Genomic DNA, 8,652 nt, shown 5'->3' with positions numbered 1-8,652 from the left:
CAGGTTGGTCGGAAGTGAAAGCAGGTTTTATTTGTTTATTCCTGATATATGAAACACTCTGCAACCCATGCCTGCAGAAAACGGTTTTAGCTTGTATTCTATGAAGTCCAGATGTGCGATTAAAGCAATAACAATGTTTTATCCCCACTCCCTGGCAGCTCAACGGATCGGATTGTTTTGAAACTCGACATGATGATTCATGAAGTCGATGCACAAAAACTAATGGAGACATTTTTTAATTTACATCCAGGTGGCGACATAATTTGCGAATTAACTCAAAATGTAATATATGTTTGTATGTCCATCACATGTGGTGGGATTTTTTTTATCTCACGGGATTGTGAAAGCAATTTTAAAATAGAGGCAATACCCCTGGGCACTCACCTGGTAGAAAAATGATACTGAGGAGGACGTCAATGTGGGACAGAATCGGCAGAATGTAACAATGAACCAATGTTATTGCAAATACCTATTTTTACGGGTAACCTCCCTCCCCACCCCCAATCCCCAAAAAACCCCTTAGACCCTGATTTTTTAAATTGCGAAAACAAACATTGGTACATGACGGGTGATGAAGGTTGGGTCAAGATTCATTGAAATTGTGTGTGCTGTTTTGGAGAAGAAAGCAAATGCCTATTTTGGTGGCAAGCCCCCTCCCCCATAAGATCCCCTTCGACCCCGACTTTTTATATAGTGTGAACAAACATTGGTGCATTTCGGGTGATTAAGGTTGGGTCAAGATTCATCGAAATTGTGTGTTGTTTCGAAGAAGAAAACAAATACCTATTTTGGGGGCAACCCCCCCCTCTCCCATAGATCCCTTTCGACCCCAATTTTTTTTCAGGTGGTGGGAGGAAGTTCTCCCCTGGAAACCGTGGACCAAACAAACAAATGGAGATAACAACCAACATAAGAGAGAAGTTTTTCTGTCTGTGTCACCATTTTTCTCAGAGATGGCCATATGGATCTTAGTCAAACTTTCAGAGATTCATCAGTGAGTCTTTTAGTCTTTTAGTCTTTTAAAGTCTTTTAAAGTTGCCTGGAAAGTCTTTTAGGAAAACAATCTGAAAATTTTTGAAAAAAAGTTGATTTTTTTTTTAATCACTCTCTCCTTCCTAAGCATTTGTAGCTGTGTGAAAAGTCATATTAAATAATCCCCAATCCCATTCCTTAGTGGGTGAGCAGGGAGGTGCTTTCAGCCCACATAAAAAAATAGAAAAAAAACATTTGAATTCTTCAAAATGCCAAGATTAGAACACTACTGAGCAATGCTGGGTACCCCCACGAGTATACACTCGGAAAAAAAAAAACATTAAACAAAAAAAAGTATACACTATAAAAATAGAAAAACGTAGAGGGATGAAATCTCAAAAAAACTACCAAACAAGGTAGGAATGACACCACATTACAATACCACATTATGATGCCACAATACAACACCACAATCCTCATGGATTACCATCACGACATCTTTTGACATTTTACTTTAATTGTGCAATTGTAATAGAACAATGTCAAAAGATATTGTGATGCTAAACCAGAAGAGGATTGTTGTGTCATATTGTGGCATCATAATGTGGTGTCATTCTTCATTGTTATTCTTCTTCTTCATTCTCCATCCTACTTCTTCTTCATTCTTCATCCTACTTCTTCTTCTTCATTCTTCATCCTAATTCTTCTTCATCCATCACAATCCCACAACAAAATTAAAATGTCAAAAGATGTCGTGATGGTACTCCATAAGAGGATTGTCGTGTTGTATTGTGGAATCGTAATGTGGTATCGTTATTACATTGTTTGGTTGTTTTTTTTTAAGATTTCATCCCTCTATATTTTTACATTTTTCTTAAAATGTTTTTTTTCTAGTTTCTGTTTTGTTTTTGTTCAGGGGAATATATAAAAGAGCTGTTTCAGATATAGATCGGTAAGATAATATTGTTGCGGAAATGGCCTTTAGTATGCTATTAAATATAGGATTAGCCCAGATCCCCCATTATATGCATGTTTAGCCAGGCTGTTCGGTAAAATGGACGTTACATGTGTGTCGGGAGGTGTAAGAGGCTGTTTATTGTTCGTACGGTAGTGGTGTACCGAGAGCTTCTTCTTCCTTCCTTCCCCTCTCTGGACAAGGCCCCGCCCAGTCAGTTGAGAGGGAGTGGCCTAGAGAAGGAAGTGAAACTGAGGGGAGGAGCGAGTGGGGTTGGAAGCGAGCAAACGAACGAAGGAAAGGCAGTGTGGATCTGCGACTAGAGCGCTGAGGTCAAGTCTGCCATCGGCAGTAGGAAAAACTGCATGAGCGTTTTTGCGATGGGTTTTTCGTAAAGAGCGAGCTGAAAGAAAGGCAAGGAAGGGACTGAATGAGGTCTGTCTGCCATCGGATGGGAGAGGATCTGCCTGAGGTCGAGTGTGCGATTGGTAGTAGGAGGAACTGAACCTGAGGGTCGAATCTGCCGAGGGAGGAACTGAACCTGAGGGTTAGGCTGCAATCTGCTTCGAGAGGACCTGGCTGCTGTGTGAGTCTGGAGTCGGCTTCGAGAGGAGGTGATCGACAGGTTCAACCTGCGTCTAACGACGGAGCCTCTGACCGTCCCTACTCACCTCACGGCTCGACGGCGTCTTGGAATCCCATGGACCCAGCCTGCCGGAGCCCAACACCCCGATTTGGCCTTGTCTGGTGAACAGGCCAGGCCTGGACTTGTATGATGGACCTTGTGAAAAGCCAGCTGGAGCATACCACCATGGATCTTTCGCTCTGGTGCAGTCAACCTCGTGGGGTCTGAACGCGCGAGAGTGCGTGCGTGAGGTCTGCGACAAATGGACGACGCCTCCATTTTGCCACGCGGCGTGCTCGAGCTTAGGGCTCAAATCCATGGACATCGGCTTGTCACGAGCCACATTCGTGCTTTTGACACTTTCCTCTCGTCCATGAAACATCAAGTACTCTGTCTTGGCTGCATGCTGTCCATGTCAGGTCTGCATGTCGTTTAAGGCTTATCTCGTTTGAGTCCCCTTCGAAACCCATAATCCGTAGCTCCCTAGTTAAGAACGGGTTATAGATTAATTATAACATTGTCGTGAATGCTTTGCTTGTGTCGTGTTCCCCGATGTCCCCAATAAATCTGGCTGATCCGAATGAAGTTGCCGCTTTGAATTAATTTGAGCCGCGTCGAGGAAGGATCCGCTCTATTTGGATATAAAAACGAAAATGGTTACAGACTGGTAGACTCCGCTCGGTCTCTGACAAAACCAGTCTGTAACCGGGGTGTATTCCCCCAGCTGTCAAGGTACAGGTGTATTTTGGTATCGTGGTTCGAGACGCGTAACCCGAGAATTGTGCCGAACCAGCCGGCGTTATAACCCCGGAGACGGCGGTGGTGAGGGTGGTGCCGAATCTGTAACATTTGGCTGTCGAGAGTGGGTTGCGAAAACCCAAAGTGGTTACTGACAGTGATTGACACGCTCATCCGAGCCCCCCCCCCCCCACCCCCGGATCCGCAACTATATACAGACATCAGTGCATATCACCCACTTAGTTGTATGTGTAACTGGAGCAAACCTGCAGCACACACTTCCAGGGCCAAGCAGCTGCCATGTTGGAATACCCTTTCCTTGCTGGAATGTGATAGGCACAGGTATCACTGAATGTGATAAGCGCTGGACTTCGTCGGGTTCTGTTGACAGATTGGTTCACATTTGCTTTCACATTTACGCTTTTGTTTCTTTTCCTTTGGAGCCTTGTAGTCGAGCTACGAAGGTGACTGACAAAACTGAGAATCTGATTTTAGTAAGTCAGAATGCCAAGTAGAGTTGGTTTCGGTGTAAGAGTAATTTAATTTCAGATCCTCAAATTTTTTTAATGAAAGTGGTGGTGTGGAGGGGGGGGGGAGTTGTTTAATTAGAGGTCACGTGGCTTCCTAAACGGGGAGCGCACCCTCGGTAAAGCACCAATCTTATCTTGATTATATCTTAATTAGGGTGGCTGAGTGTTTACCGCTAGTGCGTGCCGACTATGACAGGTCAATTAGTTTGGTAATTACCTCCCAGTCTATCTAGGTTCGGCCAATGCTGGATCAATGGAAGGAAAAGACAAGCACGGACAGGTTGAAATGTTAACAAGGAATTTATTAATGAGGAAAAAATAAATAAACAGAAGCAGTTTTTAATTTTCTTGTGGTGAAAATAAGTAAATTCAAATCAATCAAATAATCTCAAACAAACATATAATTAAACAGGCATTGATAGAAAAACAGACAAAGAGCAGATGCTTATCACTATGCCTTACTTAACAATTAAAGACGAGACAATGGTACCCAGCAGATCATTCAGGGGGACAGAGAAATCTGGTCTTGGCTTACCAAGTAGAAGTCGTCGTGCATCAAATAAAATGTCCCAAAATGTGTGAGCGTGCCTTTTGTCCGCTGCCAGCTCCCTGCCTCTCCGTGCACCCACCTGCAAACAGGCTCGAACACCAATTGACGTCATGTCGTCACCCCCCAGGAACCAGGGATGTCAAGAGTAGGTCCCGAGCAGAACCAGCAGGAATGGTCCAACCGTCACCCACTTTCAGGAGCCACCAGGAGCCGCAACCAACGGACAGCTGTTCGGAGCTGCAATAAGCTGTAAGGCGTGAGGCACTGTAAAAGCTGCAAGGTGCTGAGGAACTGTGAGGCACTGTAAAAGCTGCAAGGGGCTGAGGTTCTGTGACGCACTGTGGCGCTGTAAGGCAGTCACCAGAGATCAGAGCTGCAAGGCTGCAAGGCCGTCACCAACTGTCACAAACTAAACTGTCGCCAGCTCACCAACCGTCTGACTGGAACTGACTGGAGTTGAAAATAGCTGTCATACAGCTGTCACAAACTCTCACAAAACTCTCAGAGCTGTAAGAAGCTGCAACCAGCCATCACCAGCTGTCACAAACTGTCGCCCCATCCCTTTTATAGGCGGCCAGTGTGGGAGGAGCCTCAAGCAGACTTCAGCCAAATCCACCGTGCCTATTGGCGCATCGTTGAACGTGACAAAACCGCCAATCTCACGATCATCCCTTCCTCACCAGAGCGAGATGCAATCCCAAATCAGCAGGCATGGCTTACAATGCCATGTTTGTGGTGCTGGATGAACGGCAGAAAGCAGTCATTTGCCAGAATTACCAAGCGAAGACGTGAAGTGCTCACAAAACGTCAACGTGCAATTATCACCTTAATGTTCAGCCCAATACAAAAAAAGAGCCAGTTCGTGTCCATAGATCTGCTGAATGGGGTGTCAAACATCGATGGAAAAAGATGGGCGTCAACGTCGGTGTAAGAGGTGGGTGTCGAACATCGATGGAAAATAGGTGGGTGAGGTAAATGATCCACAGCCGTATTTAACCGTCAGAATAACTGGTCAGGAAAAGCTTGCGGTGTGTTTAATCAAATGTCCTGTAAGTCCACGGTGTAAATAAATTGTCCACCCTCATGCCAATGTGTCCTGATGGAAAGGGGGTAGAGGAGCCTCCATTGGGCTAACGGCTATCTCACATGCATGAATGTGTCTGTCGTAAAGACAAAAAGGCCATCCCGTAAGAAAGGGAATCTATTCTATACCCTTCTCAATGCATCAAAGTTAGAATCCCACCAGACATGGGGATGGGTCTATCCTGAACATGCATTTTAGGAAATAACTGTCTGAGGACCTAAATGTTTGAATGCATTCGTCGGATCCGATTCTGCAATCCATAACAATATATATCGCCAGCTTCCTCATCCTCTGAAAGATTAACTCTCATTCACTGTCAGTGTAAATGACACAAGTTTACTCCAAAGAGGAGATGCCTTCAGACTTGCTTGAATTTCATCTGCTCTAGTTCCTCTTAGTATTATCAGGGGAATTTGATAGAAATCCCCAGAGAGAATCACTGGAATTCCTCCCATTACATGACTGCTTTCCTTTAAGTCTTGGATTGTATTATCTCACGCTTGAATACGTTTTTTCTGTCATAGTGCACTCATCCCAGATGATAACTCGTGCATCTCCCAAGACATTGCCCTTTGCAGAGCCTTTCTCAATATTGCATGTTGGTGTCTCCTCATTTTGAACATTAAGTGGGAGTTTGAAAGTGGAGTGAACTGTCCCTATTAGTTAGGGAATTTTAGCAAATTGTATTGACCATCTGTGAAAAAATTGCTTACCAAAAATTTCTTCACTAACGTATTCATCTCGGTGTCTACTAACACCTATCAATTAGTGCAAACCCAAATCATTGTGGAAAATTCTGGGGAGTCAATCAAAGTTCGGGTGCTCAGAGGGCCTGCACGAAAAAAATCGGAAAAATTAACTTTTGCCAATATTGACTTGTGGGATGTCTAACTCTGGGTTTTTGGGGGTGCTGAATTGATTCCAACCATTAGATTTGAGGAAAAATGAATCCCTGGCCATAAAATATTGACATGATACATTTTTAGATATCTCAGACTGTGTTTTGCGGTAATTTGGCTCAATTGATTCAGATTGTTCAAATTGTGCTGAAACCAGCATAGAACATTTTTGAAACCACTGCTATATTGTTGGTTATACTTGTGCTCATGCTCAGTAGAATTCTCTGTGTTAGCTGACGCTAGCTAAGAGCTTTAAGCAAAAAATTATTGTGTACCGGACTCGATAGAAGTTGAATATATTCAACGTAGAGTGGACCTATTAATTCGTGCTGAGAGGTGTCTTCAGTGAGCAGGAGTACGAAGACATGGAGGACTTCATCAGGACTGCAGAAGATGAGAAAACAGGGAATCAAAATTCCTCTAATCAAACATGTGCACTAAGGATAGTCACTGTCTTTGAGGAGAGGATGGCAGAGAGATTGAAGATCTTAGCTGAAGGAAGAACGACACCAGCACTCTGGGTCTGGTACTATGGCAGAATCGACCTCATCAATGTATTCATCAGGAGTGAGCGTGTCTCAGACCTCACAGGTCATCTCAGCTGCATCATTGGAATGCTCAATACCTTCGCAGCAGTATGCCACCATCAGTACGCAAAGCGAGCAAGGCTGTATGTACAGCTGATGCATCAGCGACAGGAGAGTCCCATGTTCCAGGAAACTCTATCCAAGTTCACTTTGTACGGCAACCATGTAGTCAGGTTCTCAGACCACGAATGGTCCGGCACATGGATTGACATCACGATAGAAACCACACTAATGCGTGAGGCAAAATCCTCCGGTGGTCGAAACAGAGGCCGCTTTCGGAATGAGTCTTCTCATAAGTCTTGGGTTCAGACTCTGAACCACTTCTCGTTCATTCACCAAGAGCTGGAAAGAAGCATGGTCAAATGTGGGGTACCTGTCCACACTGACGTTAAAAGAGCCCAAATGAAGAGAGATAACGATGCTGTCAACACCATAGTTGGGTGGTTGGAGGAAGTCAACCCTTTGAAGAAGACTCTGGTGTCCTTCTCAACTGGGTTCAGCAGCACTCCCGAAGACCAAGTCAATGCTGATCAAGCAGAAGAAGTTGGCAGAGCCATACAGGCTAAGATGGATGGGAAAACTGTTGTGGATGCAATGGTAACCAAACACAAGGTCAAATGACTTGCAAGCCTCAGATCTGGGCCCAAAGTCAATGGCGAGAAGCTGGTCATTGACTCACTGAAGCTATTCAACCGCCTCATTGTCATCAGTGAGCATGAAGTCAAGACCAAAGAAGCTCTGCGCTTTGAGTTGACGCCAAAACCGATGTCTCTGTTTGACAAAAATCAAAAGTTGCGAAAGCCAGACAAGGCTGCCCGAGCAAGGTCCCTGAAGGCATGTGTGGCACCTGTCGAACAACCCCCCTGCACAAGCCTTGTGGTTGATGGCGGGTGGCTCCTGCACAATGTCAAGTGGGAGGCTAACCTTACTTGGAAGGATGTTGCCGAGAGCCACGTGTGGTTTGTGAAGTCCATGGGAGCCATCGCCTCCGGATAACGGTGGTCTTTGATGGATATGGCAGCTCCACCAAGGACCATGACCACTTGTGAAAAACAAAGAATGCATGCTGTGACATTCAGATTCGTCTGGATCTCAAAATCATCATTGCAAGAGAAAAGTTCCTCGATAACAAGAACAACAAAGCCCAGCTCGTTCTGCTCCTTGCTGAGACATTTAGTAGAAATGGAATCAGTGTACAGCAATGCTCCGATGATGCCGACTCCTCCATCGTCCGCGCAGCTCTAGATGAGGCAAGAGAGTCCCCTTAGAGGTGAGGGCTGAGGACACAGATGTCCTGGTTATGCTGATTCATCATGTTGCAGACCATCCGATCTTCCTCTCGACAGCCAAAGAAACATCTTACGATGTCGGAAAGATCTGGGAGGCCCTCCCAGAGATATACCGGAGGTATCTCATCTTCTTGCACAGCTTCTCTGGCTGCGATACAGTGTCTGCAATTTTTGGGTTTAGCAAACCAACTTTGCTAAGCAAGCTCTGCAAGACTGATGAAGCAGAGAGGGCAATGGACGTGTTTATGGACATCCAACCTGAGAAAGGTGATATCATTAAAGCAGGCTGTGATCTTTTCACTGAAATACTTTTCACTGAAAATTTCACTGAAATAATTAATTTATTATTATTAAATAAAATGCAATGCAATCGGAACTCGTTTACATGAAAACCAACCAAATTTAAATAAAAGGTGACGATGG

General features: G+C 44.7%; 1 pseudogene; it reads left to right on the top strand.

Annotated features, from left to right (window-relative positions):
* Window positions 1-6,718: 6,718 nt before the first annotated feature.
* Window positions 6,719-8,111, top strand: LOC147028085 (uncharacterized; annotated as a pseudogene).
* Window positions 8,112-8,652: the final 541 nt, after the last annotated feature.

Source organism: Eptatretus burgeri, chromosome 4, assembly GCF_056783735.1.
Source record: "Eptatretus burgeri isolate ZD-2024b chromosome 4, Ebu_testis_v1, whole genome shotgun sequence".
Taxonomy (NCBI): domain Eukaryota; kingdom Metazoa; phylum Chordata; class Myxini; order Myxiniformes; family Myxinidae; genus Eptatretus; species Eptatretus burgeri.
This window is presented reverse-complemented; position numbering and strand designations above follow the sequence as displayed.